Here is a 20781-nt window from a genome sequence, read left to right on the forward strand (position 1 = left end):
CCTAGATTGGCCAATGAAAGACTTGATCAACTCTCCTAATTTGACCCCAGCACACAAGTCATTCAATGTGTACCTTAGCTCAGTCCAAGTGGGCATTGAAATGGCTTTTGGTATCCTTAATTCAAGATGGAGGGTGCTTCTTAAGAGGACTGACTTCCTCTTCACATTCACACCAGCTATGATTGCTACCTGTTGTGACTTACACAATTTCTGCCGAAAAAGAAGCAGATTTCTGTAACAGCAATGGTCTGGGTGAAGGAACTCAATGAGCCCACAGTAAAGTCAGCCAGTGCACTACCAGGAAACTGCTACTGGAAACACTGCAATGGAGGCTCTAACTAGATATATGGCCAAACACCTTCTGCTTCATAAGGCACCTTTTTTAACATATGTATGAAACACACCACATATAACACTTAGGTACATGTTTAATAAAATTCAGAATATTCAGAAATCTTCCATACAAAACAAAAAGGAACAAAAAAGTGGCAGTAACATTAAGGCATATGTGAAATTACATTCAAAATATTTCTGAATCTCAAATCTTAAGTTTTTAAACAAACTTAAGATTCTTTTAACAAAACTGTGCCTACTAGTACAAAATTTGGCATCAGAGAGCCTGTACTAGAAACAACAATCTATGTCTGCATTTGTGTGTATGGTTGAGGTAGAATGTGTGATTGTGTGTGTAGGCTATATGTGCACTTGGGTAAAGCAATTATACTCGCACATTCGGATATCCGTATTAAATAGCCTTGTTCACACTACATTGGACATTCACAAGTAAATATGCCATTACAGTATTTCACAATTGCTAAAACACATTTCTTGAAACCATCACTCATTTTCTCAAAACATTAAACACAAATCCAATCTTCAAACTAATTTCACAAAACTTCTGACTCTTATGGCAAAATCAAACAAAGCTTTCAGATCATACACACATTAAGCAAAATATAAACACATACAGATCATTCATTAGACACTACATTAAAAAATGGAAAACACAACATCCAGAACATGAGGTTACAGAAAAAAAAGTATATTGTAACACAGTAAACACATTTTGCCATTACATAAAATGTATAGAAATCACAAGTAATGTGAATTTAAAGTATACTACTGCAAGTAGAGTATTATATTCAATATTATATAGTATTGAATGTCTGTATATACAGTACTTACATACTGCAAACATACAGCAGTCTAAATGCAAATGACTAAAAGGTCAAAGAAAACTCTAAATGAAAAGCATGATACAGTACACACACACAAAAACAAAGTTCAGAGTCAGTGAGAGATTCATTCTGCTTCAGCATCACGTCTTCATGTTGGGTCCGGCCTAAATCAAGTCAAGTCACCTTTATTTCAATTGCAATTTATACTACACAGATACTAGTCTAGTCTAGTATAGTCTAATATAGTCATAGTATAGTATAGTATAGTATAGTATAGTATAGTATAGTCAAAGCAGCTTTACAGTGATAACAGGTACATGATGATCAGTAATGCAAAGAGGGTTCATTTTGGCTGTACAGCTCTAAAAGAAAATAGTGTCATTGTTCAGCTGAAGTCAGTTCAGTGTTGTTTCACTTACATTGTAAAGACCATCAATTATTATGTAAATGACTGTAATTATTTTCCTCTATAAAGCAGTTCTGCAGAAAACAGTGATGTCATCATCTAGGCTAGCTTAATTCAGTTCTCATCCTATAATGTCAGTACTGTCAGATCAATAATATTGTTGAATATTATTGAATATTGTTGAGGACATTTTCCACATCACAGGCAATGTCGTCTCTTGCCAGGCAAAGGGAAAAACCTGTACCGGATCCAGCCTTGACAGCCTTGTCTCCACACCCCTTGCTCTTTCTCCTCATCATCCTCTTACACATACTCTCCCTTCTCTACTTTTCAGATTGTTTTTCCCTCTATTGTTGGTATCATCATTCAGCACCTGTGTCACCTGTGCACTCTGAACTGACCTATATTTTATACAGTTGATTTGATCACATCATTAGAAATAAGTGTGAATAATTTTGAGTCATTGTGTTTAAAGGATGATAACTGTGCTGTAGTTGTGTTTAACTTTTGCCACATGTATTCACCATTTTGCAGCACAGTGCAGAATGTGTTTTAGTGAGTAAAAATGTGTTTAGAGTTTTGCAAAAAGAGTGGATGAGATTTGCAAACAGTGTCTTATCTACCTGAACTTGTTTAAGGTTTTGCCTACAAAGTGACTGATTCGACAAATGGGTTTAGGCCACTGAGCATTGGGTTCAGAGAATGGGGTTTAGTGTTTTAGCAATTGTGAAATACTGTAAAACAATACTTGCCTATTTTGATCAACTGTGAAAAATGTTGTAAGTTTACAATCGTTGGTTGTCAATATCATGTCGCTGCTTAAAATTCGTAAACATTAATTTATTGCACATTTATTGGAAAGTTTGAATTTATCAGAAGTCCGAATGTGCGAATATAAAACCAACTTTACCGAAGTTATATGTGCTTGTATGTTCATGCATGTGTGTTTGCGAGCAAATGTGTGTGTGTTTGCGAGCAAATGTATGTATGTGTGTGTGTGTGTGTGTGTGTGTGTGTGTGTGTGTGTGCATGGCTGTATGATTTTATGTGTTTTTGCATGTATGAATGTCAATGCATTAAGGCAAATGTAACAATGAACAATGTAACTCAGAAAAACATGTGAAAAATGTCATGCTGTTTGAAAGGCTTACTTGTAGCTGTGTTGTTTCACCTCGGCCCCTTCAGTTGTTGTATCAGTTAGCATGTTAGCATGTGGATATATTTTATCCAACAATACCATATCAGTTATATATTTGTAATAACATGCAGTCTTATTAAAAAGGTGCCGCTCTCCCGGTGCACTCTTAAAAACACGAGGTAAATTAATTTACAGTTTTTCATCAGTTACAAAAGTTATTTTGGACTGAAACACTAATTATAAATGTGTACGTTAAACAATCACTCATCAGTCTGTCTCTGTTGTATATTAACATCATTGCATGCATTTAAACGTGTTTTTCACTTATATTTCACGTCTCTACTTAAATGTGTATTTTATGTAGTATACATTTCTTTGCAATTTTGTGACCAGGGCTTTTATTTTGGTGTGGTGTTGTGACGTCATAAGGCTGCGCCACGCTATGCTGGGTCTGTTGTGAATCGGCTGAAGAAAGGTTTGTGGATTTAAACATATTTTTCATACAGATATTTCATACAGTATTCATACAGAGGCTGCAGTTTCAGGAGCAATACTGTTTTAAAGCACTTATTCAATTATATATTTGTATTCATTTTCAGTAATGATTTATTGATTTAATTGTTTAAATGTAATTTCTACAATTATATTTTCTCCTAACTCTAAACCTTTGGTAGCCCTTAAAAATAAAAATATTTAACCTCATTTGTCATGCAAAATGATATTAAAGCTCAAACCTTTTTAATATTATGCAAAGCTCAAACAAGTGTATTTCATGACAAAGATTGTCAGTCACTGAGTATGTACGTATTTTGAATAATGTTTTATGGTTTGATTTTCATGTTTAGCTGCGAACACACTCTGTTATGATTGGCTGTGATTTATGATTGATTTTGTCATCTTGTAGCTTTGTCACATCTGTTTAGAATGAATAAATCAATATTGTATAAACTATCAACATTACTTCTGAAGGAAAAATAGTATGGGTTTTCTGTCTTCAGTTTGCAGTAAAGGATAATTGGGAGATAATTGATCAATTAATTTCATGATAACGATATATATCTCCATATACGCTTTCCTTTTTAGTGTTGTGATGCACACAGCATGTGTTAAAGCAAAACATTAAAGGTAGTAAGGATTAAACCTCTTTTCATTACACAAACAATGAATGTATATATAGCTTGGCTAAAAGTTTTAAACAGCTCTGGAAATATTTCAGGATACTGAAATATAATTAATATAAATAGTACAAATAATCAAATGTAGAAATCTGTAACAATTAAAAGACTAACACTAAAAAGAAAATGAGAAGGCAAAACCTTATAATTTACTGCTATAAAGTTATTCAATCATTTAGACAAATTGCATTTATATTAAACAAGTTTTCTTTTTAAATCAAATTATAGGCATGTGGGTAGACAAAATGACCTCAAAAGTTGCTTATGGAAATCCTAAATAAAAATTTCAAAATTAAAACAAATTTGATTTTGGTTTTTAGACATTAGTTCTTAAAAATAAAATAAAATCCAACCACCTTAAGAACATTATTTAATTGAACCTGAATTTTTTAGATCATTAAGCTAAATAACTAAAATCACTTAAACAGTTGGAAATCAAGCCTAATGTTATTTGAATAATTAAAGGTGCCCTAGAATTGAAAATTGAATTTACCTCGACATATTTACATAATTAGAGTTCAGTACATGGAAATGACATACAGTGAGTCTCAAACTCCATTGTTTCCTCCATGTTGCTAATATACTGCTTAATGTGGTTAGAGTTCCCATTGTTTCTTACTGTATTAACGGAGATCAGAGTCATGTCGTTATTTTCATTTTTAAACACTTCCAGTCTGTATAATTTATCAACACAACTTCATTCTTTATAAATCTCTCCAACAGTGTGTAATGTTAGCTTTAGCCCCGTTAGCCACACATACTATCAAACTCATTCAGAATCAAATGTAAACATCCATATAATACATGCCATACTTACATGATCTGATATGCTGCATGACGAACACTTTGTAAAGATCCATTTTGAGAGTTATTTATACCAGTACGCTGACTACTGAACTTGGGAGCTGAATGATACGCACCCAGATACTTGCTTTGGAATTATTTTTCTTTGTGTTAATTATTCTCATCCTAAACATAACAAATTGTTCAAACACACAGGAACTCCTGGAGAAGCAGCTGAGATCTCGTGACACACTATTATAAAGATGGCGTTTATTAAAGAGGAGAGTGAAGACATAAAGATTGAAGAAGTGTTCAGCGTGAAACATGAAGATACTGAGGAACAAACAGGTTAGTTTCATTTGATCCTGGCCTTGGGGCCTGATGTTATAAGTATCGCTCACGCACAAAATGGGCATTAAAATGTGCGTATGCAATTTTCCACGCACATGTCAAGGTTTATAAGAAATGAAGTAGGTGTAAATACTGTATGTGCTCACCGTGCAGACACTTTAGATTAAAAAGTCAGGATGGACACCAATTCGTGCTTGAAGACAGGCTTTTATTCTGTTGACAACATTAAACAGCGGTGATCAGATTCGCAAATCACCCCCGTGCGTGTTCGCAGCCGTTCACTCTCTTGGCTGGCGCGAATCTAAATTACCCTACCGGAACCAGTTCGTTCTATGGGTGGAGTGTGCAGGTTGAGTGCAATTAAAGGGGCCATACATGAAAATGTGTAGCAAGTTGAAACACCTTTTTAACCCTGTTACATGTACACCTTTAACCCTTAAATGCATGACTGTTTCACCAATCATTATTAACTATTCGGGTCTTTAGTGACCCGGATCTACATCTAACACGAATAGATCTCTACCTGCCGCGATAATATAAAACTCCTCTGATATTAAAGTAACAATTAGGAAGAATAAAATAAAGCATATTTTGTAACCTTTCGGAGCTTAGAAGGGCTCATTTTGAGCAGATGTTTTATGTCATCATCACTGTCCTTTTCAGAGCTCATTTCCCAGTACTTTCAGCAAATTATAGCTTTGACAATATGTTTGAGATTGCGAACATGAGCCCATTCGCAATCTCAAAAAAACTACATGTTCAACATCTTCAAAATCAATATTTTGATACCAGATCAAAAGATCCAGATCCATCAAGTGACAGTGACACTAATATTTGATTGCTTTCAGTACTTGCACTGCAATAAATCGCTGAGCCATTTCAAGTTTCGCTAATGATACTTCCTATTCTCCTGTTTTCTGTCTGAATAAAATGTCACTTTATCATTGTATATCAGACATTGCAATGTGGAATAAAGGTGAATTCCACTTATTCCGTCATAAAATATTCAATTATTGTTGTGCAGAAAAAAATATACATACACTTATACGCAACTCGGGTCATTGGTGACCCTATACAATTTTTACAAAATATGAATGGGAAAACAGGCATTTTTTTATAATTTTATGATTTTTTTTTCTTGTTTTCTTATTATATTGTTTATAATTAATTGATTGAGGAATACTAAAAAAGTTGATGTCTATCTTTAAAAACTGAACGAGGAGGAGGGTAGTGAATGACGTTCCGGGTTGATAAAGACGCAAGGTATGCGGGTTAAATGCTCATGCTCCCCGCCCCCAAGCTTGCACCTCCCATTATACATTGCATAAACGAGGTTCACACAACGAAGATTCACTCTGCCAAAGCAGATCGCTTGACTACATAGACAGTATAATGATGGACACTGAAGGACTCGCTCAGTGATCGAACAGTCCATTGGATAGAAAGAATTTGAAGTAAATGTTAAGATAAGGACTTTTTATTTTTAGAGAAGATATAGGTTTTATTTTTAAAATGTTTCATCAGTGATGTTCTGAGTCAGACAATTATTTGAATAGCTCCAATGACACAGTAGACTACTGTACAACCTCTGGTAATGGTAACCCCTTTCATGGTTTTCCCAATGTTATGAAAAATTCCATTGTATTTGAAGGATAGAATTTGGAGGAAACGGTAAGATATCCACGTTTCATTTTTTAAATGTTTTGCCAGTGACGTGAGTCAGACAATTATTTACACTGCAAAAAGTAAGGTCTATCTGTACCATTAAAAATCTATAAATGTCCTAAAATACGTTTACCATATTGCCAAAAAGTATAAATTTGATTAGTGTAATTCAGTTAACATACTATTTGGCCAGTGGAAATGATGAAAATTTTCTTTGAAATGTATTTTATACAATTTTGATTGATCTATTCTAAAACAGGGCATGGATACTGAATGGGGCCCACCAACCACATTTAATATAAGCACCTTAAATACTGTTCGATCATGATCAACCCAAATATGAAATAAAGTTTGTACCAACACAGATAAATGCGTAATACCAGACTATTATTGAACAATATGAATGGGCAAAAACAACAATAGGCATAAAGGCAATCAACACTGCAACCAAACTGAATTTTGGAATGAAGAACCCTTATCTGTCCATTGTCCATCCAGACTCCCAACTGTCCTTGGGTGAATGTCCTTTGAACTTAATGATGACGATGATTTATAGTTCAGTGAGCCTCAAACAATAATCCAACCTGTTAACCATCCACCATGTGCTTCCCCACAAACGCTTCAGTCCTTGAGTAGCGAATAATCCCAAAAGATCCACTATAAGGTTCTGTGTAGTAGACCCCCAGTGGAAATGCTCCTCACATCACTGTTGTACATATTAGTAGTATTTAACTACCAAATATAAAGAGTCATGATTGAGCTTGAAACAATTGTTTCTCAATCTGGACTCTACTGTGTTGGGGATACTGGAAGAGAAAACCATGCTTTCTTTTCACCAAACAGATCTCCCTTCCTCTACTACCTCACCTGGATTTAAGCTAGTGGAGGAGAGCACTTAGTGGTACTGCAACCTTCTAAACCCATAGGAACAGAACTATGGACTGTTACATCGTAAACATAGAATTGGATGCACTTTGAAGTGGTAAAAGATGATCCAAAAAAAAAAACGTATGATGCAAGATGTGCCAACAGCTCATGTCCTACCGCTCAACAATGACAAACACTGCAAGCGGCGCAGTTCTGCCAGCCAACATTAACAAGCTTACTAATGTTAGCTGACTAGCGCCCTATTTAAAAAGACCCAAACGGACACAGGCAGATCGCGTGAAAGACTGTATTTTTATTTTTTTTTATCAGGTAGGGGAAAAGTGATTTCAAAACATTCCAGCCGGTTCTAATTTGATTTTTGGATGCTGTGAATGTTTAGCTAAAAGACTGCCACTCCAGTTTAGCGTTTATTGTCTCTGCAAAAGACAAAGTTGACAATTCTGGCTATACTTTTGTTATTTTAATAATTTCTTTAATTTTAATTTATTTATTGATCACTCTGGGTTATCTAATTTAACTATTTGTGGTTTGTGTTTTGAATATATGTTCCCCTGCTAAAGCTTGCTCGCGCAGACAATTTAGCCAATTTAATTTGATTTGTCGACATGTGAAATGCATATCTATCTGCAGTGTGGCCTTTCTGCAGTATATATATATTTAAGGTTTATTAAACCAAAATGTACATCGTGGCTGTGAATGTTTATCCACATTGCCTTTAATTTGTTTAAAAAAGATAAAATCATTGTCAGTTTCGTCTATCACTTGACAGGCAGTTTGGTTGCTTTATTAGAAAGTTGTTTCTCTGTTTTGTGTGTGAAAGAAAATAAAAGTTGTCTTAAGCCGCGGGTATAGGCTTCATTTTCCGTGTCCCGCTCCATCTCGTGCACAGTTCAGCACGTGAACCTTTCAAAGTCTGTGCGCAGACTCTGTTTTTCAAGCTCCCCCCCCCACCCCCCGCCCCCCAACATATATGATTCAACTATCAGTCGAATATAGGCAGTCTGATTCGAATCAGATTTGACTATGTAAATCCATAGTCGGGGAGTGTTGTCAGACGTATTTGTACGATAATTTTGACCTCTGTACGATGTACAAACAATAATTAAAAAAAACCCATGATGTATGATAATTTCAGTATTTTGTGACACTTCAAATGATGGTCGTCGTTATAAATCGGCTCATTGATCTAGCTGTGTGGATCCTCTACGTCAGGGATGGGCAACTGGCGGCATACGGCCCGCCATGTCTTTAAATACGGCCCGCTGAACCACTCGGGTGATCCATTTAAAACAAAGTAAGTAATGGAAAGACTGCGTTCAGCAAAAAATAATAATCATCATTTACTCACCCTCAGTTTGATCCATACCTGTATAAATTTCTTTGTTCTGTTGAACACAAAGGAAGATATTTTGAAGAATGTGGGAAACTGAACAGTTCTGGGGCACCATTGACTTCCATAGTATTAGTCCCCAAAGCAACCTGGTTACAAACATTCTTAAAAATATCTTCCTTTGGGTTCAACAGAACAAAGAAATTTATACAGGTTTGGAACAACCTGAGGGTGAGTAGACAGAATTTTCATTTTTGGATGAACTATCCCTTTAACATTGCTTGTCAACTGAAAACAATGTTTCCCCATTAGTATTTCAGTTCATAAAGTCTTTAAAACAAATTACATTAATTATACATTAATTTCCCTTAATAAAAAGTAAATGGAGTAAGACAGCGTAAAGGTGCAAGTTGCCCATCCCTGCTCTACGTCATGACTGTAAGGCCGGGTTCACACCGCAAGCAGCAGCAGAGCGGAAGCAGAGCGTTAGCAGCACGTGAGCATGAACTGCAGCTGCAGAGACGCGTGAGTATTCACACTGTAAGAGTTTGTACAGCGTCACAGCAGCGGCTCAAAGCTACATATAAAGTGAGCATTTCTTTACAAAGACAGCTATAAATTTGTTTTTATAATTGGTCATTGTTAAACTTGATAGTCTTGAAAGCTTGTTAACATGCAAGGTGTACAACACTCACATATAAACATAAAATAAATACAAAATAAATAAATAAAAGCCTTGTGTCATCCATTGCTGCACACAAATGAGGTAAGCTTTGTGTTTTACATCATCTGACGCATGAACATGTTTACAAGACTACAAACTCGGCGAAAAAGACAGCAAACTCGGGTTTGATTTGGGTATGCAAGAGCCTATATGGCTGTCTGTGTAATAACTAAAATAATGTTTATATATCATATTTTCTGGCTAGTTTAGTTTAGTTTTCTATAATATACCACACTTTAACCCAAACTGAATAATTTAAGACAAGTTTAAATGAGTAAATCTTCTATAAATGTTTTAATATTAATTTTCTTTCCTGACATACTTCAATTCTTGTTAAAACACACTAGATATGCTTATTTTGTGCATTTTGAGCACTTTTTGTGTGAAATCATATTTATTTTGTCCATCAAAGGTGTACTTTCACTTTAAAGGTGATAGAGAGGATTTTTTTCACCGACTGAGAAACCAAAGACTGTTACTGAGTTTTTGAAATGAGCGCATGCGTAAGAACAACCCCCCTCCTTCACAGCTCATTTTGAGGGAACGCCTCCCAAAACTCGTGCACGAGTGTTTACCACCGGCATTCGCTGTGTCGTGTTAGTGGATTCATTATGTCGGACTCACCGCAGGTAACTCATAATCTGCAGTTGTTACTCCTGTCTCCTGACAAAAACATTGCATGCGGCGCCTGTGGAGGGTGGAAAGTTACTGGAGCGCGCAGCCGCGCACGTCTCTCACAAGGAACGTCATGGCAGTGATTGACAAGCCAGAGGGCCAATCATCGCGTAAACGATTGGCTGATGTTTTTAAGGCCCTACCTCGTGCACAGATGATGTATATTAATATTATTCCTTTCAGTGCACCTAATAAATAGTCTTTTATCAGTTAGTAAAGACAGTTTCAAGTAATATTGCAAAAATGTATAAAACAAAACATCCTAGTTGGCACCTTTAATTGAGCGTTAGCAGCGCAGCAAAAATAGACCCAGCACCGAAACGATCGCGGAACTGCTTCTGCTCTGCTCCTGCTACACGCTGCTGCGCAGCCTCTACGTGTGGTGTGAATGCCCTCATCTGTTAACATGGGCACTGAAGAAAATACGCGCTGCTTCCGCTCTGCTGCCGCTTGCGGTGTGAACCCGGCCTAAGGAGAACGTTAACTTTGTTAGGCATGTCTTCCATCTCATCTCCGTTACGTCTTCTCGGCCAATCATCGTGGATAATGACTCTCTCTCACGAGCTCAAGTTAACGTTCCTTCCGCGGCACTTAGGTCAGTTGTTTCCCACTAAGGTACGCCTAATTATTTATGTATTGTGGTAATTTGCAGTTCATGAGTTGTTGGTCTATAGATAAATAGCTGTATTCTGTACATTTGACTCGTCATGTCACCCTTATTTATACAGCTCTTTTTAAAATGCAAATTGTGTCAAAGTATTGACCTTATTCCTGACTAGCCTAGCTGCGTTTCGAATTATGGGTTCCACTTCCAGTTTGGGGAACTTCCATTCAAAAAGACTGAAACTAATCGTTTCAAATCATAAGGTTGTTATCCGTCATTTTGACTGAATGAGCTGTCAATGTTTCTTTCATGTTTTATTTTCAGACATCATGAGAATAATGTAATGCTTGGTATTTTAACGTAACATGTTATAACAAGAATATCTATTTTCAGTCGCTGCTTTCTATCCTCGTCATTATTTTCCTTTGTCTTTTTGCATACCGCTGTGAAAAAGGACAACATATACTGCACATTTGTGGTCTTTTCTCCCAATATAATTTACGATATATCCCATTAATAATTCACTGGAATGCAAGAAGAATCTCTCGTTTTTCTCCTCAAAGCCTCACGTCTCTTTCCAGGTTTGTTTCACAGGTAAATACAATTTATTTTCTGTAAAAATGATGGAAATCACTTTGAAATAGTATCACGCAATGTTTATGAAAATTTTTATTAAGGAAACTTATATAATATAGATATAGTTATATTTAACTCGTACATTATTGCTGTGGAAAGAATCACACTTTTTCATGGTCTGTTGAAAGTACCTTGTTGATGTTTTTACACTTTTAAATGTCCTTTCAGTGTTCGTTGGCTGAAGGGCGAGTAGATAATGTCATCGCATTTTACCCAGTTTAAAAATAAAACGCATTACTGCGTTCATAGACCGAGTCTATCACTGACTGTTTACAGCTTAACGGAAGTTACTCCCATAATTCGCGCAAAGCGTCATGGGGCATTGGAATAAGGTGAATAGCTTTACAGAGATAGAGGGAACATAATTTTGGCAGCAGCTAAAATAGTTTGATTGTCCAGCTTATGTTAGTTCAGTATTGATTCTTTCCGTTGTAAAAATAAATAGTTATTAATTTAGTTAATTTACCTACACAAAAAAGTCGTGTACGATAATTTTGTTCCAAATACGATAATTTTGAGCTTCTGGTACAATAATTTGACATTTCCAATCTGGCAACACTGACCCCTATACTGAAGTAGCAATAACAAACTTGCATGGTTAGTTTGAATCTTGTAGTAAGAAAGAGTTCTTTCACTCTTCTGGAGGAGCACATGGCTGGGGTTGGTGGTTTAGGATTACAGGCCTGGCAGGCCCTTAGGCCTTGGCCTAAAGAGGTCACCCTACAGGGCGTCACTCCATCCAAAGAAGCAAGAGAGAGGGGAGGAGAACTGTGCGCTGGCTTTTAGCCTCTGGTATTGGACATTCCCCCTCTGGGTCAGTCAACCATTTTACATGAGCTCCTGACAGGAAAGTTTACAGTCCTTTGTGTTTCTAGCAGGGGATCTGCACATTAACTGGTTAAGTTGTTTTGGAGAAACTATTAAAGATTCTTGTAATACTGATATTAGGGCTGCACGATATTGGGAAAATGTGCGATATGCAATATTGTTGTTGAATATTGCGATAACGATATTTCTTGCGATATCACATTTCCCTAGAGAAATGCTAGATTTATTAGCTATTTAAAAAATTGTAATGTAATGATCATACTAAAATAAACAGGTAATAGATAATCTTCTGATCTAATTAAATGCACTGTGAACAAAGGCAATTAAACAGTCCCCATCTGGCTTTTAAAAAAAAAAAATATTTTTTTTTTTTTAACTGTCAAGGTGCAAACGTTTAGACTTTAAAACACTATGAATGACTGAAAACCTCAGCACATATTCTGATTTCTGGTTTGCCGTTACCATAGACCTGCAAACACAAAAAAAGTGCATTACTCTCAAACATTAGTTTTTTATTCACATGTAACCATTTGTTTCAGCATCTTGAAACAAAAAAAAGAGCATTTTAACAAAATATTCTCTTTCTTGCCTGTTTTTTTAAATAAAAATATACTATTAAACAAAGTGTACAGGCCTTAAATAAATTTGTATTTAGTGGAAATACTAACATCGTCAACATCCACAAGAATAAAATAATTAAGTATTAACACATATTTCAGGACAATGCAATGCCATATGTGCTTAACAGTGAAAGGAATTTTATTTCAGGTTTTTTGCCAGGAAAACTAGCATATTGACCTTGGTAGGTTTTAAACATGTGCGTTGGCATGTCACAACATTTCCTGCTGTACTAAAAAGTCTCTTTGAAGGTGAACTAGTTGCAGGTATACAGAGATACTTTCTGGCTAGTTTACTCAGGTGTGGGAAGTTGACCTGATGGAGTCGCCACCAAGTAGCTGTTCAGTTCCGCCTCCACAGCGTGCGATGGTACCATAGATGATGGAGCTGGAGATGTCTTGAAGAAACTGCCCAGAGATTTTTTGGCCTTCTTTGGGATGACATCTGATGGACCCATGCCCTGGTGATCTTGATTACTTAGGCTTTGCTCCTAAAATAGAGAAATAAAGTAAATATTGCAATCAAATCTAGTAATAGTGCATTATTATAACTTACTATTGTCATATAAACATTTACCTTTGACACAGTTGCTTCAATTTCAGACATCACCCTGGCACTGATGTCTGACACCTTGTCACTGCTGATGTAGCCGACCTTGAATCTGGGGTCCATAAAAGAGGTCATGTCCAGAAGTTCTTGAGTTGCTGGGTTGTCGTACTTACTGTTCATGTAGTCCAGAATCTTCATCTTTATGGACTTTGTTAAATCACTGTCTTCTTCCTTTGCAGCAAGAACTGAGGTGTTCATCAAGTGAAGTACAGGTTTCACATACGAAATGCTTACGTAACTTTCACCTGACAGAGCATCTGTAAATTCTTGCAGAGGCTGCAATGCCTGGTTTATAGACTCAAGTACATCTAGGTCCTGCCAAGAAGGAACCAAATGTCTTGACTTTCTGTTTGCTGACAGGACGTCGCTTATGGCCCGCTGCTGCTCCAGAACTCTCTGAATAATTTTTTGTCTCAAACCCCACCTTATAGGGCATTCTGTGATGAGGAAGTGTTCCGGGAGGTTGTGCTCTTTTTGTGCATTTTTCAGGGCCATCTTCTCCTTCCAGCTGTGGGAGAAATGTCCCACTAATCTTTTGCAAAGACCAACAGCTCGAGTAATGCGCTCATCACCTTTAACAGCATTTTCTGAAGAGAGAAGACAAAACATAACAAGAACATACAGGGTTAAATAACATGGCAATATTATAATTACAATTTTATATAACAGAATTTGAGATAGAAAACAGTCAGCTACAATTTACTATATATTTCCTAAATAAACATTTTCTTAAATATTATATTATAAAAAAAGAAATATTGGTAACACTTTAGAATAATGGTCATTAGTTAACATTAGTTCATGTATTAACTAACATGAACTAACCATGAGCAGTTCATTTGTTACTTAATTTGTTCATCTTTGTTAACGTTAGTTAATAAAAATACAGCTGTTCATGGTTTGTTCATGTTGGTTCACAGTGCATCAACTAATGTTAACAAGATGTATTAGTAAATGTTGAAATTAACAAAGATAAATAAATGCTTTATAAGTGCAGTTCATTATTAGTTCATGTTAACTAATGTAGTTAAGCAATGTTAACTAAAGACCATTATTCTAAAGTGTTACCGAAATATAATCTAAAATATAATACCATGCCTATATACTACATTCAACTATACAATACAAATAACTATACCTTTTTCTGTTTTCATTTAATTATTGCACATATAAACAAATACTCACCGATGGCCAAATGCAAGCGGTGACCAAAGCATTGTAGTTCGACCCAATTGTTAACTTCGGTAGCTTTCACCACATTAGCGCCGTTGTCTGTAGTAATGGACACTTGATTCTCTTCTTTTAAGTTCCAGCTGGCTAAAACTTCCCGCAGTCCATGGGCTATGTATTCACTGGTGTGGGATTCGGGGAAATATACAACACCCAGACAACGTGCTTTTAATTCAAAGTCTTGAGTAAGAAAGTGAACGGTAAAGCTTGTGTAGGGCTCAGTTGTACGACTGGACCACAGGTCAGTGGTGCTAGCGTAGAAGTCCACTTGACGCAGCTCGGCGCTCACTGTCTTCACGCATGTGTCGTACATCTGTGGAATTGCGACTTGAGAAAACAAATCTCTCTTTTTTTGCTAAAAAACGCGTGACAGCTTCTGTTAATTCCCTGTGGCGTTTCGACGTTTTTTCATAAGGAGTTACATTTGCAAAACTTTGATCAATGCTTGTCTGTGTGACTCTGTTTTTTTTACTTGGCATTTCTTTAGCAGATTTGCGCTTACTTTTGAAGTCATTATACAGCTCCCTGTGGTTGTGTTCCAGGTGACTGTGGAGATTAGTTGTATTTCCTCTCGACGTGGCCACAATTGTTCAGCATGACTTACACAGTACCTGCATTTGTGACACGTCTCCTCTCTCGAAGCCAAAATATTGCCATATTTCAGACGTACAGTTCTTTTTAGCCACAAGTTCTTCGCTGTCATTATTTTCCTCGCTCATCTCAACTCCCGCCATTAGTTTTAATTTTCCACCATCTGCTCTGAGCGCTCTGAGCCACTTGGTTCCTCTTACTGGGTAGGCGGGTATAAGGATAGTAAGGCCCCATCTGATTGGTCAATTTGGATAAACAGCCTATGCATGCAACGCACAAATGCTTGGCACATTTTTTTTATTATTATTTATCGCACCTCTCTGCGATACGGATATCGCATATACTATTATCGCGATAGCGATAATTTTTCGATATATCGTGCAGCCCTAACTGATATGTTGCACAGGTATTTGGTACATTTAGAAAGACAGTTTACAAATATCAATAAAAATATTATGATATCATGGATCATATCATTTATTTTTGCCCCATCTGCCAATTTTCACTATTGTCCTAACTTGCATCACAATACCTTCATAAAGTCTGATGATTCAGCTGTGCTGCTCCAGACGTTAATACTGGCTTGTCTAATGCCTTGAACATGAGCTGGCATATGCAAAAGTTGGGGGCGTACATATTAATGATCCAGACTGTTACGTAACAGTCTATGTTATGTTGAGATTCGCCTGTTCTCCAGAGGACTTTTGCACAAATCAAATTCACATAAGAAGGAGAAAACAATGGTGTTTGAGACTCACTGTATGTCATTTCCATGTACTGAACTATAATTATTTAACTATGCTGAGGTAAATTCAATTTTCAATTCTAGGGCACCTTTAACACACACCACATCAACATCAGTTTCCAACCAGATTAACATTAATTAAAATAAAATTTCCAGCCTGAATAGAGCCCCTCCATTTGAGCCAACCTATGGCCTATTTAGCTAAATTCTGCCCTTTTGTCAGCTTTGGCATTGGACAAGCAAGTTGGCTCTTTCAATTGATGCATCTTTCCTAGAGTTTGGGCCTAATGACAGTAAAATCCTCTTTAGACAATGAAGGGTTTTTTTGTGCCTAAGATGCTTTCCACAACCTTCAGAGCACAAGTCATAAGGCTCACTATTCTCCCTTCCATTGTGGTCTGGGCCCTTAGGGCATCTAGCCAGTTCTGGCAGTCAGAGCAGCTATTTGTGTGCTCTGGAGGCCATTCAAAGGGTCTGCTAGTTACAAAGCAGGGATTCTCTCATTTGAATAGTGGACGCAATAGAGCTGGCTTGGGCTTGCAGTGCCCTGCAGGGATAACAGGAATGAGTATTTGTTAACTTGCTGTGCAACTATGCTTGCACACGTGTCAGTGCTGGAATGGAAATGCAATGGAAATCAGCGTGGCTTGAATAGGCAGTCGGCCATGTCTGTTTTGTCAGGCCGAAATGCCATTTGTTTGTGCAGGTGCACAGACATTAACCAATGAGGCTTTAGTATTAAGATAGAAACTTATTTTTTTCCCCATAAGCATCAGTAGCTGACATAATACTTGTTTCCTGTTATAGTCAGGGAACCAACGTTTCACTACGAACCGGAACATTTTAATTGTTTTAAATCAAATTTATGCAGTTTGGCCTACAAGGTAAACAAATATTTTTAATAGAAACAGCTAGATCTACTTATTTTTTGACTCAGCACATCACTAACAAAACAACTTAAAAAATAAAAACCAAATATTATCTAAAAACTAAAGTCCATATTGTAACGAAGCGGGACTCAAGCAAAGATCCATTTGCAGCTTTATTGAAGTTAGAGTGGTCGTACAGGCAGGGTCAGACAGGAGCAAACAGGAATCTCAAGGAACAGGCAGAATCGTGGTCAGAATACAGGCAATGGTCAAAGGCAGGCAGATATCAATCACGGAACAGGATAACAAGGCAAGGGTCAAAGGCAGGAATAGGAACAGACAGGGAAAGAGGATAAACACAGGATAACGCTTGGAATTGACACACAGGGTAATCAAGACTTCGCCGTGAGGTGGTGTGAGTGAAAGTCCTTTATAGTCCTGGTAATGAGCTGCAGCTGGGTGTGGTGATTAGTGTGGAGTGTGTGAACGTGACTGGCAGAGAGGATGATGGGGAATGTAGACAGGAACAGACGGTAAACATAACACATATCTTAACCATTTCCTTCAAAATCTATCTTTTAAATTACAATGTTTTTTTTCATAATATTGGAAAGACCACAAAAGGGGTTATAATCAGGCTTATGTCTGTGTAAACCTGAATTTCTCCCTCTTACTTTTGATCTGATTGAATAAAAATACATCTTAATACAAGGTAAAAAATCGGTACTTGGTTGATTTAGATGTGTTGCTTTGTGCCAGTAAACTAGGGTTAACTTGTATTTGTTTCTGTTTTGCTTTAGACCTAATGCAGCTGAAAGAGGAGAGTCAAGAACTGAAGGAATTTGAAGTGAAAAATCATTATAAGAAAGATCATGATTTCAGAACTGGAGAAAAATCTTTTAATTGCTCTATCAGAAAGAAGGTTTCCTCAGGAAAGAGACATCTGAATACAAAAACTATTAGAGACTTTACCTGTCAACAGTGTGGAAATACTTTCAGTCAAAAACGAAACCTTGAAAGCCACATGAGAATTCACACTGGAGAGAAGCCTTACACCTGCCAACAGTGTGGAAATACTTTTAGTCAAAAACGAAACCTTGAAAACCACATGAGAGTTCACACTGGAGAGAAGCCTTACACCTGTCAACAGTGTGGAAATACTTTCAGTCAAAAAAAAAACTTCAATGTCCACATGAGAGTTCACACTGGGGAGAAGCCTTACACCTGCCAACAGTGTGGAAAGAGTTTCACTCAAAAATCAAGCCTTAATGTCCACATGAAAGTTCACACTGGAGAGAAGCCTTACACCTGCCAGCAGTGTGGAAAGAGTTTCACTCAAAAATCAAGCCTTAATGTCCACATGAGAGCTCACACTGGAGAAAACCCATTCACCTGCCTACAGTGTGGAAATACTTTCAGTCAAAAAAAAAACTTCAATGTCCACATGAGAATTCACACTGGGGAGAAGCCTTACACCTGCCAACAGTGTGGAAATGCTTTCAGACAAAAACAAAACCTTGAAGCCCACATGACAGTTCACACTGGAGAGAAGCCTTACACCTGCCAACAGTGTGGAAAGAGTTTCACTCAAAAATCAAGCCTTAATGTCCACATGAGAATTCATACTGGAGAAAACCCTTTCACCTGCCAACAGTGTGGACAGAGTTTCAGTCGAAAACAAAACTTCAATGTCCACATGAGAGTTCACACTGGAGAACTCTCTGCAATCTGTGTGGGAAGAGCTTCTCACGAAAAGGAAATCTACAGATTCACATGAGAATTCACACAGTAGAGAAGCCGTTCACTTGATCAGTGTGGAAAGACCTTCACAGACAGTAAATGCCTTAGGAAACATGAAATAACTCACACCAGAGAGAAGCTTCACATGTGCCTTCACTGTGGAATGACATGCATAAGCAATGCAAGACTGGATTCACATAAGAAGTCACACTGAAGAGAAGCCTTTCACATGTCTTCAGTGTGATGTGAGTGGAGCCTGGCCCATCACGGTTCTTGTTGTGGCAAATTCGATGTCTCTGTGTCCCTTCAGTTCTGGTCTCGAAATAAAACTCACAGAGTCGAAGTTCCAGGGGCCTCATGTACAAAGACTTGCGTTGAATTCATTCTAAAACATCGCGTACGGACAAAGCTGAAAATGTGCGTACGCACAAAAAAACCCAGATGTATGAATCTCTGCGTACGAAGGATCCCACGCATATTCTCTTTGTACATCCCAATTAACGTAAAATTGAGCGCACATGCACGAGCACAACACCCCACCCAGTCTCCTCCCTTAATTAAATCTATTTAAATATGTTAATGAGTCCACTTGGGCAAAAGAAAGCAGTAAGAAAATGGCTAAAGCAAGCGGCAAGAAACGAAACTTTACAGAAAGTGAATTGGAGGTGCTACTATCAGAGTATCTACTATCAGTAGAAACGAGAAAAAATATTTTATTTGGAACTTTGTCCTCCGGAATTAATAACAAAAGGAAAAAATATGAGTGGGAGAGTTTGGCTGATGCCGTCAATGCGGTGGGATCTGAAAGTCGCACTGTAAATGATCTTAAAAAGAAATGGTCTGATATAAAGGTGGACGTTAAACGGAGAACTGCTGCGCACCGACAAAGTGTGGGCAGAACAGGCGGTGGTAAAGGGGTCGATGAACTTACACCCTTTGAGCAGAGAGTTGCCTCTATTATAGGTGACACTTTACTCTCTGGAGTAGTATCTGCTGCTGTGGGAGACTCGGATTTACTGCAGGACTGCCACGAAGGTAACCAATTTCTCATTTGTTTTTACTTTTGGTACACATAGCTTACCTATTTAATTTTCAAATGCATGCAATGTAGCGGACCAAAAGTACACCAGAGATTTTACGTATCCATTGCATTTATGGCAAATGCGTGTACCCATTAATAAGGAACAGACTCAAATCACAGTTAACATGTGCCTGTGTTTATTTAGACTCATATGGTGCAACAGCCGGAACATCCATTGGCACGCACTCAGAATCCGCCCCTCCTGAGCAGCCAGCGTCTCCAGTGTTTCTGGAGTTTCCAGTGCTCCCCCCAGTGCTGAGGCCCGTACGTCTGGCCGTGTCTTGACGCATGCAGTTCTGGAGTCACAACAGCAAATCGTTATGGCCATTGGAGAAATTAACAGTCACCTGAAAAAGATCACTGACGCACTCACAGACATAAGCCACTCATTAAAGGAATTGGTCAAAAAACGAACTTCGTCTCCAGTTACCATTTATATTGTCGCAATCACATGTTGATGGACCTGAATGGCTTGTTGGTTGGGCTGCACATACATTGGTCCTGGGTCAGGGTCATCTCACCAAGTGGTATGCCATGCCTGTGTGCGACACTGTGCAGCACACCACAGGCCAGCACAATGCGGCATACCTTGTCAGGGCGGTATAACAGCATCCCCCCAGTCCTGTCAAGGCAGCGCCACCGACATTTCAGCTGCCCAATCGCCCGCTCTACAACTGACCGAGTGCGAGAATGGGCATCATTGTATCTGCGCTCTCGGTCAGTTTGTGGGTTGGTGAGGGGGGTTAACAGCCACGTCTTTAGTGGATAACCGCGGTCTCCTGAAGGGTTGTTGAATAATTAAATGCAAATAAATACAAATAAAAAAGTACTATTAGATAGAACCATAACTTTAAATGCATCACTCACCAAGAAGCCACCCATCGCGTACCCTGCCAGCTTGGAGCCTCATCCCAACC

At 37.7% G+C, this 20781-nt stretch overlaps 1 pseudogene; it reads left to right on the forward strand.

Moving 5' to 3' along the window:
• Window positions 1–3023: 3023 nt before the first annotated feature.
• On the forward strand, window positions 3024–20278 carry LOC125269721 (annotated as a pseudogene).
• Window positions 20279–20781: the final 503 nt, after the last annotated feature.

Source organism: Megalobrama amblycephala, linkage group LG6 (assembly GCF_018812025.1).
Source record: "Megalobrama amblycephala isolate DHTTF-2021 linkage group LG6, ASM1881202v1, whole genome shotgun sequence".
NCBI lineage: Eukaryota > Metazoa > Chordata > Actinopteri > Cypriniformes > Xenocyprididae > Megalobrama > Megalobrama amblycephala.